The 13243-nt window shown below is 38.8% G+C and overlaps 1 pseudogene; it reads right to left on the bottom strand.

Moving 5' to 3' along the window:
- Window positions 1-358: 358 nt before the first annotated feature.
- On the bottom strand, window positions 359-1321 carry LOC138160255 (histone H3.3A-like; annotated as a pseudogene).
- Between the last annotated feature and the right edge of the window lie 11922 nt (window positions 1322-13243).

Below are 13243 nucleotides of genomic sequence, written 5' to 3'. Positions count from 1 at the left end.
TTTCTATGATATTCCTCTGAAAATAATAATGTATTCGGACTTAGAAAATTCAAATAGGTCCCTCTGACCTATTACCCGGGCCAGGGGCAAGTCATTTTGAAGCTGCATTTCTATATCCATAAAACTAAGGGGTTTGACTAGATAAACTTTAAAGTTTTCTCCAACTCTAATCATAATATCTTTAAAAATTTTTTTATTTGTTTTTTGGAGGGGGGAAAGCAGTGCAATTGGGGTTAAGTGACTTGTCCAAGATCACACAGCTAGTAAGTGTTAAGTGTCTGAGGCCGATTTGAACTCAGGTCCTCCTGACTCCAGGGTCAGTGCTCTATTCATTGTGCCACCTAGCCACCCCAAATCATTTTTTTTTTGTAGTTTAATGTATTTTAATAGCAAACTTACAGGAACAGCACAGAAGATAGACAACATTAAAAACATGTACTTGCATGTAGGACAACTCAGTTAGAAAAGTATAGTGAATGGATGGAATCCACCGTATGATAAAAATGCTACAAACACCATTTAGTTGCCGTCAATAAGAAATTTACTTTTTAAAAAAATCCAAATGCTGGCATTGTCCAGAAAAATTTAACAGGTTTATTTATGATTGTTATAAAGTTGAATTGTTGAAACTTGTTCACGGAAACATTTTTTTTGACCGCATTAATGCTGTATGTCTTAGCATTTATATTCAAAATTCACACACAAATGAAAATGGAAAAAAAAAACTTGCCAATACCTGATTCTGTCCCCTATTTTTCCATTCGCAATCATATACTTAAGGTACCTTTTGACCCCATGGGGAAAAAAATATCTAACGTTCAGAACTACCAATAACAGGAAGAAGAGATTTTTTTCTGTTTTGAGAATAAAGAATGTTGCCCATCATAGTGGAGTTTAAGCACGTTCTCCACGTATGCGGTGTACTAGCCGGATATCTTTTGGCATGATTGTGACACGTTTGGCGTGGATAGCACATAGGTTGGTGTCCTCAAACAGGCCAACCAGATAGGCTTCACTTGCCTCCTGCAAAGCACCAATTTCTGCACTCTGGAAGTGCAGATCTGTTTTGAAGTCCTGAACAATTTCACGCACCAGATGCTGGAAGGGAAGTTTACAAATCAGAAGTTAGGTGGACTTCTGATAACGTCTGATTTCACAGAGAGCCACAGTACCCGGCCTGTAGCGATGAGGTTTCTTGACCCCTCCAGTAGAGGGCGCACTCTTGCAAGTGGCTTTTGTAGGGAGCTGCTTCCTGGGGGCTTTACCATGGGTAGACTTACGGGCAGTTTGCTTGGTACGAGCCATGTTCCTGAAAACTTCTCCTTATACACCCGCCTTCTCTTTCGGCTTGGGCTTGGAGAGCGAGAGGCGGCCCTAGCGCTGGAGAGCTAACGGTGGCTGCGAACACAATGGGAAGATCGCCACCCCTAATCATACAGTCTTTATGAACACAGATAACTAAAAGCACTAATTTTGAGGAAATAAACTGAGTAATCTCCATTTAGTTTCATTTCATTTCAAGGATATTTAAGATTATATAAATATCTATATATACACATACATACATTTATACATACATATGTTTGTATATATATAGATATGCATATATCTATGTCTAGACACACACATGCATACATATATCTCCCATTACATTGTAAAGTCCTCGAGGGGGAGGACTTTTTTTTATTTGTATCCTCAGCATTAATACAGTGCCTGGCACATAGAAGGCACTTATAAGTGTTTATTGACTGACTGATTCTATCTGAAATATTTATACCAATATATTTACAGTATACAATATATTTATAGTATATTTATTTTATCTGATCATACTTTATTCAAGATAATATTAATTAGTCCTCATTCCCTAACCACTTCCATTCATTCATTCATTCAACATTTATTTATTCAGTGACTAACTATATTCAAAGACATGAACTAGGCATTGAAACATACAAATAAATACAACAGATATTATATAATATAATATGAGTAAAACAAAGAAATGTACACAAATAGAATCTAGTACCAGAGACTTCCTCCTTACCCAAAGGGCCAAGGCATACTTTGAAAGGTTTTTACTTCACTGACCCATCACCACCCCCTAACTACTTTGGGGACTTCAAAATTTAATTTTTAAACTCCTTACTCCTCCATGTTAGGGGAGTATAATCACCAACTACCCTTAAAAGCACACAAGTTCACAAGGCTCAAAGAGCAAACAAGTTTATTTACAAGGTGAAGGACAACAAATAGAACTCCTAGGAAAACTTAATGAAAGTTATGACACCCACCAATGAGCAATCCTCTCTCAGAGATCCGTAGAGTCATTTATAATATTGTCCTGTATAGGGCACCAGCAATAAAGCCTGGCTTTTCTCTCTCTTTTTCTTTCTTTTTCTGTGTTGTACAGTTCACTTTCCCTGAAATTTATCTATAAAGTCCCTCTTTTATGGTGATACTGGTTCCCAGTGTGGCCATTTGTAACTGTTCTATTTCTTGGCTCTTAGCCCCTACCTCCTATAGTTTTGCATTGCCAACAGCTGGCAATTGTTCTCTTTTCTGAGCTGCATCTCCACAATTTCGAGTAGTCTGTATCACAGATTTAAAATATACCCAAAAGTATCTTTATTTCATAAATCTCTTATCCTTCAGTTTATACAGTGCTCTGACCTCACATACATAATACTTATGTGATTGGTATTATATTTTTGCCTTGAACCACTCTCCGTGATACCAGATTGTCTTAGTATGTCTTATCCCGAGTTGATTTTCTTTCCCTAGTTTCTGTGACGTGTATCCTCCTTTGGGTCTAGGGGCTCAAGAGAGTACCCTAATATCACTTCAAATTGTCTCTTAATTTGTCATATTTGAACAAGCTTCTTCTGCCAGTTTGAACTGGCTTATGAGAGCTGATTGTTAAAATTTCAATGTGAGCATTTATACCTCAGAAATGAAGACACAATAGAAACCATGGCTTAATCTATTGTTCTGTTGATTGTCTAGACTTAAGAAATAGGAGAACATGTTAATCATACATATCAAACTTAAAAGTATGTTGTCCATACATTTTGGGAAAGCTTGTTGTTAAGCATGTACTGCTATACCCCTTGCATATTTCCCTCTGGGACAGCTGGACTAGGCTATTTAAAATAACCAAGGGTCCTTGGCTAAAACATGAGGGAAGGGGAATCTTACATTCCCCAAGAATTATCATTACTAGTAAGAAAAAAATTTGTAATCTCTATTGTACAAATAATAATGATAAAAGGGAAAGCAAGTTAAAAATGCAAAGATGAAGTCCAAGCAACGGTGTTATAAGAAATTTGACGAAGGAGAGATCTATTTGGACTGGGAGGCAGGGGATAGAATTAGGCAGGGAAAACTTCATGGAATTGTGGGCCTCTAAGCTGACCATCAAAGGGCATCAATAGATGTATGTAGACAATGAGACAACTGGCTCTTTAGGGGAAAAAAAATATATATATATATATATATAGGCAGGGCACTCTTTTAAGTTTAATCTACATTAAGGTTTTTTCCATCCTTTTCTTAAGCCTAGAAATCAACAAAACAATAAATTAAGCCTTGATTTAAAACATCTGCTGACTGTTGAGGTGTAAATGCTTCCACTGAAAATTTAATTGTGTATCACTGTGAGCCCCAGCTTCAGCACATCGCTGGGCATATATTTTTGGCATGAAGTATAGTGTGAACAAACATACCGAGATGGGAGAGGGCAGGATGAGAACGGGGTAGAGAATGGTCCGCTTTATCTAGAACATAGGACTTGTAAAGGATGAAACAAAATAGGATCACATAGATGGACTGGACCCAAATTGTGGATGACTATGAATTCCGGGAACTGATATTTTGTTAGGTAGTCCATGGGGAGCCGCTGCAGGTTTTTATAGAGAAATCATGTGACAATTGTGCTATAATAAGGTTACATGGACACTAGTGTGAAGTATAGATGCACCATGGCATGGTGGATAGAGCACTGGACATGATATTAGGAAGATATTAGATATTTGCTTTACCAAAACTCCCTCTCTAGAAGCAGCTCAGTGGTACGATAGGATATGTTGAGAACTAGACCTGGAGTCATGTACATCTGGGTTCAAACCTAGCCTCAGACATTTACTAGCTCTGTGACCTTAGGCAAGTCACTTCACCTCTATTTGCCTCGGTTTTCTCACCTGTAAAATGGGGATAATAATAGCACCAACCTTTCAGGTTTGTTGTGAGGATCAAATGGGATAACACTTGAAAAGGGCTTAGCACTGTACTGGCTCTTAATAAATGCCTGTTTCCTTCCTTCCTTAGTAGCTCTGTGGCCCTAGGCATGTCACTTAACTTCTAGGCACCTCAGTTTCTTTATCTGGAAAATGGAAATAATAATAGCACAAGTTTAAGAGAATTTAATAAGATAATTGGTATGTAAAATATTTAGCAAACCTTGAAGTTCTATATAGTTATAAGCTACTATTATTAAGTACAGGCAAAGCAAAATCAAGGTAAAAAATCTGGTAAGATTATCATAATGGTCAAGATAAGAATGGATAAGGATGTGACTTAAAGTAGTTTCAAATTGGTGAGGCTTGATGGTAGCTTCAGTTGGAAATACTTCATCAAAAGGAGATTTCTCAGTGAAGCCCTCTATCTTTGGGAATAGGATTTAGATCTACCAACTCATAAGTCATTGATAGCTGCATAGGACATGGACATCTAGACTAGATTTGAGTGGGAAGATTCTTTATAAATGCCTATAGTTAATTTCTAATTTCAGAATTAAATATTACAGATGGCTTTAACCACTAGTTGCAATTCCAGTTGGTACGATATTAGCAATAACAAGACATTCAGCATTTTTCTGCATATCTTTCATCAAGGAAAAGTGAAAAATCCATTGGTCTGGCCAACAGTGACCACAAATGATTCCAAAATCTAGGTGAGGAAAAACTTCCTAATAATTACAGAATTATCTCAAGGTGGAATGAGTTGCTTCCAAAGGTAATGAATTCCTTGTCATTAGAGGTCCTCAAGCTAGGGCTAAATGATAGCTTGTTGATGTAATAGAAGGGTCATAGCAGATGAACATTCAGGTCCCTTTCCACTCTGAGATTCTGTAAGAACTTCCTCCCATCCTCCTGCCAGGTATATAGCCTAAATGAAAAGCATCCTTAAATCTTGTTAGCTATTATGTTAACCCAGAATATTTCATCAAAAAGACCTCAGTAAAAGCTTAGAGAATGATAACTCAGGTGTTAGATGTTAGAAGAGTTTGGTGCTGTGCCACAGAATGACCAGTAAGAGCCCAACATTTGGAAGAAAAATGAAAGGTCTTTTCTCACAACTTCTATACACCTGGATTTTGAATTAGTTGTACACATGACATCCAGGTAATTGACTAAATTTATTGCTTTTCATCTCTATGTACCAGCATCATGGAGGTATAGCTAGGACACCAAAAGCTTCTTTTGTGGAATTTTTGCAAATTTCAGCCTGAAGGATTTATGTTCCTGGGAATAGCTCACTTTGACAAATTGACTTTATAAGGTGAGGCTATGTTTAGATAAGTGAACCAGCTCAGATGGTACCAAATGGTGCCCAGGAGGCTAACAAAGAAGGCCTTCCTATTATTCTTTACTGTAGTCCAAAAACATGTACAGGTATCACTGGGAAAGTAGCTGACTAATTTGTTGATGAATGTGCATACAGACTTTTTGAGAATGTAGCAGTTTCTCTCTGTCTCTGTTTCTCCTCCCCCCCATCCTTTCTCTCTCCTCTTTCTGTCTCTCCCTCCTTTCTTCTCTGCTCTGTTCCTTCTCTCTTATGTTCATCATACTGAATTAGATAGTTTCCTAATAAGGGTTCAATCTCAATTACTTTTTTTTATGAAGAAGGCTAGAAACCATGCATATCAGCAAGTTTAGTATGTTAACCAATTATTCATAAACAAATTATGTATTTAGACATTTTAAAGTAAGACTTTCTCCATGGGAAAAATAAAGTCACATATGAAATATCAAAAGTTGGAGAGAGAATTTCTGGTTAATAATTTTATTAATTATGCTAAAAGAAAATTAATGAAAGGGGTCAGTGGCACTCTCAAATACCAGATACCCCTGGTGGAACACACTCAATGCTTATATGCCCTTGGAAGAGTGGACGTTCCTGAGGGTGGCAATTAACTCTGGTTAATGATTAACAAGAAGAAAGATTATTATAATGAGAGGTGAACCCATTCTAAGGAGGGGCTAAAGGATGTGACTTTTATCACTCTCACTCTCAGATTCCTGCTCCCCCCCCCAGACTTGGGCATTCTAGACAAGGGTTCTACCACCCACACAAGTCTAAGCAGAACACAGTGGGCTTCCTCACTTGGAGTCTGAACAAGATTGAAGAGAAAATTAATCCAATCTCATTCTCAACAATGTCCTTCAGTTATTGAATTGATCCAGGTGGGCCCAACTTGTGGGCCCCACCAACTGCATGTGGTGAGCCAAAGGATTTCAGGTAGCCCAGTGAAAAATGTAGAGGGAAACATTCTTTGTATATAGAGTAGACTCTTGTTGCAAGTGGGCCTTCAGGTCACAGCTTGCCCAGGACTGCAGTAGATAATGAGGAGATAGGAAAAAAAAACCCTGGATCTCCCCAATAATTGGTCATTTAGTAATCTCTCTCAGTAACATTCACTATATATGTTTTAAAAAGTACTATAGATACCTCTAAGACAAGAATCCATAGATAAATGTCAAAAACTCCATGGAGTTGGATAGGAAAAACAAATAAACTTGAATTTCAGCAGCCAGTAACCGAAATTTAACATTTCCTTTGATTATGAATGTAGGCAAGAAACCACAATAGTATCAGTGGTATTTGTGACTTTGCCACCAACAGAAATCACAGATATTTTCATAGGACAGTATAAATATCTCAAAATATCATTTATACTGATCACTATTTTGAAGTTCTTGAAATTATTATACCTAATGAATGCTAGAAAATCACACATGATCAACTCTATTTATGGGATATATTTAAATAAAATTTGTTTCCTTTGGAATCCCATGTATTTTATTTTGAGCATTTAAAAAGAACTATTATAAGAATGAGTCCATAAGTTTCAACCCTCTGCCAAAGGGGTCCATTGTAGAAAAAGTGTTAAGAACGCTCCTACCTCCGTGGATAATTCTTCTTCTTCTTTCTTTTTTTTTTTTTTAAAGCAATTGGGGTTAAATAATTTGCCCAAGGTTACACGATTTGTTTTGTGTGGGTGTTAAGTATCTGAATCGGGAACCAATCCTGGCTCCTCCCAACTCCGGGGCTGGCACTCTTACTCACTACACCACCTAGCCACCCCAGATAATTCTTTTTTAAAAAAGAATTTTTATTTATATCTTTTTGTTTTAACATTACCTACATTTCCCCTTTTATAATTCAGTTGCTTTTTTCTTTACATCTCAATCGTTTCTGACGGGGAGGGATGAATTTGTCTCCCTCTAGCTTGAATCTCCACTTATAACAAAAAAAATCAACCAAAATAATCCAATGCAGTGATTATTTCAGGCTACAAGATATCAAAGAAATCTTCCGAAGTTTTATAAATTAATTACTTTAAGCTGCATTAACGTTTTTAGGAGGCTATGTATATACTTCTTGTGCCTTCCTTGCCTCACCTTACTCGAGAAGTCTTCAGGGCCATCATTGGTTTTTTTGGTTTGTTTGTTTTGTTTTCTTTTTAAGTTACTTGAGAGTCTGCCTTCCTAAAAGGAAACTGTACTAAATTTAAAGTGCTAAAAAAAAAAGTGTTACAATTTACACCAGCATGAAAGATACCTATGGGCTCATTAAGGGAAGAGTAGTTTTCTACAACGTCTTGTGTCTTTGACAATGATGCAGATTAAACCTCATACATGCCTCTCCACTCTTATCTGAGGCCCCTGGTCAATCCGCTTTAGGGGGCCCATTGAATTTGAAAACCTCCAGTTGTAGGGAATGCGTCCTTCCTGAGACAAAGCATTTCATGTTAGGATAAGTCTAATTGTTCAAGTTTGGGGTGGGGAGGTTCCCCTGCCGCTATACAAGGAGCCTAAATCTGCCTGTAGAATTGTATAAACTACAGCTAGGCCGGTGTGCATTTCCTGAGATTGATCCAGGCTTGTGATACACACAGAATGTCAAGGAGTTCCTGAGCAGTGGAACAGCTAGATTTATAAATCATGCTAGAATTGGGGGCCACTAACAACTAGTAGCCTCTGCCATGTGGGCAGCTAGAGCTGAAAGGTTTCTTCATTTCACTTCTAGTGGAAGGCTTGGTTTGCTTTGGTGATATGGTATCTGGAATCTACATGCACTCATAGAAGACACTCAGTGAGAATACCTTTAACTCCTCAAACCTGGTGGGTGATCCATAAGTCAGCAGGCTGCATGGAATACCACCTAAGCATCCTCTTCAGGAAGAAAAGGGAGACAAAAGGGTTATCATACTATTGGGCTTTAAATGTTGAGGTTTAGGGGTGCTCAGGACCCCAAAATACTGACACACTGGGTCTTGTCCGAATGAATTCTACCCAAGTCTTCTTTCAGACAAAGAATAACAAAGTTTATTAAAGATATGTCATATTGGGCAGACTCTTAAGGAACCTCACCATTGGCTAGACTCTTAAATGTAAGAAATGAGCTTCAGTCACTCCCCTATGAAACGAAACTTGAACTGAAGTGAGTGAAGGAAGCGCTTATTTACACTCCGGAGCGGATGCATAGTATCCCGTGGAAATGCATACACACAGCACAGAAGACAAACTGAGTTTGGATTCGTTCCTCCTGGTCCCTCCCTTCAGAACTGGGATTGGTCCCAGCTCCTCTGGGTTACAATCTTTCTAACCTACGCTTTACATATTGCTTCTTAACCTGCTTCCTCCTCACGAACACGGGTCTACATGGGTCCCATGTTCAGAAAATGGAGGTGATATGCATGAAGACTATTAGGCATGTGCAATAGTTAGGTCTCAGTCACCAGCCCATGAACCCTTGAGTTTGCACGTTTTCAAGGTTTCAAGCCTCTTTGTTTTCTAGAAATTGGGGCCCTGACCATAATTCTTGCAAGATAGAATGTGCTTATCTGCTAACATTGTACTCCTTAGCAAACTCCTTATATGGCATTATCTGTGGGAGCAGGACTCCATATCGTGCTAAACTCTTTATTTCACATAAGGAATCTGAGCATTTGTGATGATTGTATTTTTTTAGGGAGAGGTGAGGCAATTGGGGTTAAGTGACTTACCCAAAGTCACACACCTAGTAAGTGTCAAGCGTCTGAGGTTAAATTTGAACTCAGGTCCTCTTGACTTCAGGCCTGGCACTCTGTGCACCATGGCACAACCTAGCTGCCCTTAAGTGCTACATAGATATCAATATCTTTATTATTACTATTATTATAACATGCCCATTGCTTCTGTTAGGTGAATCATTTTATACCCAGCTACAAGCAGCCTTCCTATGAGAGGAGCCAAGCAGAAAAAATCTAATCTCTCATGAAATCAATCAATCAATCAATATTTTTAAGTGCCTTACTATGTGTCAGGCATGAAGCTAAGTGCTAGGGATACAAAAAAAGGCAAAGGACAGTCCCTGACCTCAAAGATCTTGCAATCTAATGGAAGACCTTCACATGCTAAAAGATAGTGGTGATATGTCCTCCTTGAATCTTCTCTTTACCTGAGACTTCTCATATTTTATAGATGAAGAAATGCACTACTTTTTGCTACTTCAGAATCAAAGTGTCACAGAGAAAAGATTTGAAGACATTAGAGATCAGTAACCTAGAGGCTCTTTATGTTTTTGGGTCATGGACCCCTCAGGCAAGTCTGGTAAAGCCTATAGATGTCCTAAATATTGTTGCCTACATTCATTATTGAAGAAGCCACATTTCAGTTAGACATCAATGAAAATGAAGATGAAATTTAGCAGTCTTTGGAAATCTATGTTCTTGTACCCCTGATAAAGAATCCTGTTTTTATACAGAGTATGAAACTGAAGAGATGAGAGAAGTTACTTGCCTGAAATCACAGATAAGCATAAAGTGAAGAAAGCTTTACAATATAGGTCTCCTCATACCCAGTCCAGTCTATGTGGTCTGTCAGGTCAAATCTTAAAATATGTGATTGAATAGGGATACATAATGTTTTGGTTTAATGTATATTAATGTCTGATGTTTTGGTTTAAATCAATTTCATAAATTTAAAAAATGAGAGAGAGATAACAAGATTGATTGAAAAAGATATGGGGGATGGGATGGTGATTAATGGGAGTCAGGCTCAGTATGAGTCAATGGTGCAATTCAGCAATCAGAGAGGTTAACACATTATTGGGATATATTAAGTGAGGCACAGTGCAGTATACTGCATACTGTACCCTGTCTTGATGAGACCACTCCTGGAGAAGGGGTTTCATTACAGTTACATCACTTTAGGAAAGTCAGTGAATGGAGAATGACCGCAGGAGGGCAATCAGGATGGGGAGAGGCCTTGAGATCATGCCACTAGAAGATGAATTGAAAGAATTGTTGTCTCCCCTCTCATTAGACTGTGAGCTCCTAGAGAGCAGAGACTATCTTTCAACTTTTTTTTTGCATACTCAGCATTTAGCACAATGCCTAGCATGGGCGGGCGTGGGGGAGCGGTGTGTGGGAGGGGGATCCTGCAGCCTCAAGGCCACCTGTGGCCCTCTAGGTCCTTGAGTACAACCCTTTGACAAAATTCAAACTTCACAGAACCCCAGATTTTTTCTGTGAAGTTTTGATTCAATCAAAGAGCTGAATTAAGTAAGGTCACCTCTCTCCTCTGGAGCCATCTGGGTCCAGTGGTCAGATATGGATCAAAATGGCTGCAGATGGTCCTGGATGCTTGTAGACTTATACAGAAATACTCAGTAAGTGCTTAATACATATTTGTTGATATATTAGCTTCTGTTTAGCTTCAGAAGGTATAACTAGGAGTAACGAGTAGAAATTATGAAGAAGTAAATTCAAGTCTGATGTAAGGAAGAAAAAAAAAACAACAAAGTGCCTAACAGTTAATGCTACCTGGGAGTGGAACAGACTATTTCAGAGGCAAGCAGTCTGGACAATCACTTATTAGGTATGCTGTTGAGGACAAGGACTTTTAGGAGGCGCCATGGTGCATAGAACCCTGGGTCTGAAATTAGGAAGACTTATCTTCCTGAGTTCAAATCTGATCTCAGACACTTACTAGCTGGGTGAGCCTGGGCAAGTCACTTAACCCTGTTTGCCTCAGTTTCCCAATCTGTAAAATAAGATGGAAAAGGAAATGGCAAATTGCTTCAGTATCTTTGCTAAGAAAACCCCAAATGGGGACACAGAGAGGTGGTCATGATTGAAAAGACTGAACAATAACAATGAAACAAGGACAGGTTTCAGAGGAGGCAGCAGAGATGTGCTTGGAAGGAAGGAAAGGATTGTAAAAGGTGAAGAGGCATCATTAGTTCCACCGTATTTGGGGGTGTCTGGGTGTTCAAGGAGGACTAGCACCTCTGGTGTGAGAGCTTGCTGATGGCTGCTCATCTACCTTGGGGGTTCACCTAACTCTCACCTATATCTGGGAAACTGTAGCATGTACAGTGGTCACACACTGGTAAAACCATCTTGGCTAAATCAGATTATGGGTAAGTGAGAGGCCTCAAACTGATCAGTGAAGTAGGGAGATGTCTATCCCAAGCATGGGAAGACTCCCCCCACCCCCCATGGAATGGTCGGATGAGAACAATTTGGGGACTTAGAGCTTGGTCAGACATCAAAGACACTGAGGTCACTCTATGCATCCCAGGCCATCTTGACGTTTGTCCTGCCACTGGACTTAGATTAAATCTTTCCATTACACCTAGAGAGGCTCTTTTAAATTTATCTTTGTTTTCTTTCCCTAATGAAATTTGATTTTATTTTGATTTTTAGTTTCTACACCAAAGATGATTCTCTCTCTCTCTCTCTCTCTCTCTCTCTCTCTCTCTCTCTCTCTCTCTCTGTCTCTCTCTCTCTCTCTCTCTGTCTCTCTCTCTCTCTCTGTCTCTGTCTCTGTCTCTCTCTCTCTCTGTCTCTCTCTCTCTGATGGATCACCGCATAAAGCCTATGTACCTCTTTGTGAAAGCTGCCATCCCATCACCCAGTTCTCAGCTCTAACACAGTCATTGAGAATCACTAAGAGACCAAGGAAAAAGCATCATCTGTTTTCCAAGTGGCATTCAGATATAAGCAACGAATTCACACAATTTGCAAAATAATTAATCTTTCAGACAGGTTATACAATCTATAGGCATACAGAGGAAATCACTACAATATATAATGTTTTATATCACTGAGAAAGACTACACTATAGTTCCCCAAAGGGAGAAGCAACATTTAAATGCTTACTACATTCCAGACACTGGGGTAGGTTCTGGGGATACAATGATAAAAATGAAATTTTTCCTGTTCTCAAGGATGCATTTTAATAGGAGAGAAAATATGTATCCGAATAAGCACATACAAAATATACACAGCAAACACATAGTAATTTCCAAGATGGCAGCATTAGTGTTGGTTAAAAGGGTCAGAAATGATCTCCTATAGGCCAAAATTCTTGAGCTGGACTCAAAGTCAGCTAAGTATTCTGAGAGGTGATGAGGTGATGAGGAGGGTGTGTATTCAAGGGACTCATCCCTTGGCTGTGCTATGCAAAGTCACAGGTAGGGAACTATGGGGATTCACCCCAACTGAGTGAGAATGGGATGTGAGGACTCTGGTACAGTAAAAACAGAGTTCGGGCATTTTAAAAATGTCAGTAGCAATCCATAATAAGTTGCTTCTAAAGCACAGATCAGTCTAGGTTGCTCCAGTCTAGATATGGATCAGAAAACTAAATTTCTTGATTCCAAATCCAGTTTAATCATGAAGCGGCTAGAGAGATCAATGAATAGAGCATTACACCTAGAGTCAGGAATGTCTGGGTTAAAGTCTGACTTTGGAAACGTCAAGTCACTTAACCGCTTTCTGCCTCAATTTCTTCGTATGTAAAATGGGGATCATAATAGCAGCTGTCTCCCAGGATTATTGTGATGATCAAATGAGATAATGTTTGCAATGTTGTTGTTTAGTTGATTAGTAATGTCTGACTCTGTGCCCACATTTGGGGTTTTCTTGGCAAAGACACTGGAGAGGTCTGACATTTCCTTCTTGGGTTCATTT

Source organism: Petaurus breviceps, unplaced genomic scaffold, assembly GCF_028583685.1.
Source record: "Petaurus breviceps papuanus isolate PSGF00001 unplaced genomic scaffold, PetGlider_PUasm1.0 101, whole genome shotgun sequence".
NCBI classification, from domain to species: domain Eukaryota; kingdom Metazoa; phylum Chordata; class Mammalia; order Diprotodontia; family Petauridae; genus Petaurus; species Petaurus breviceps.
This window is presented reverse-complemented; position numbering and strand designations above follow the sequence as displayed.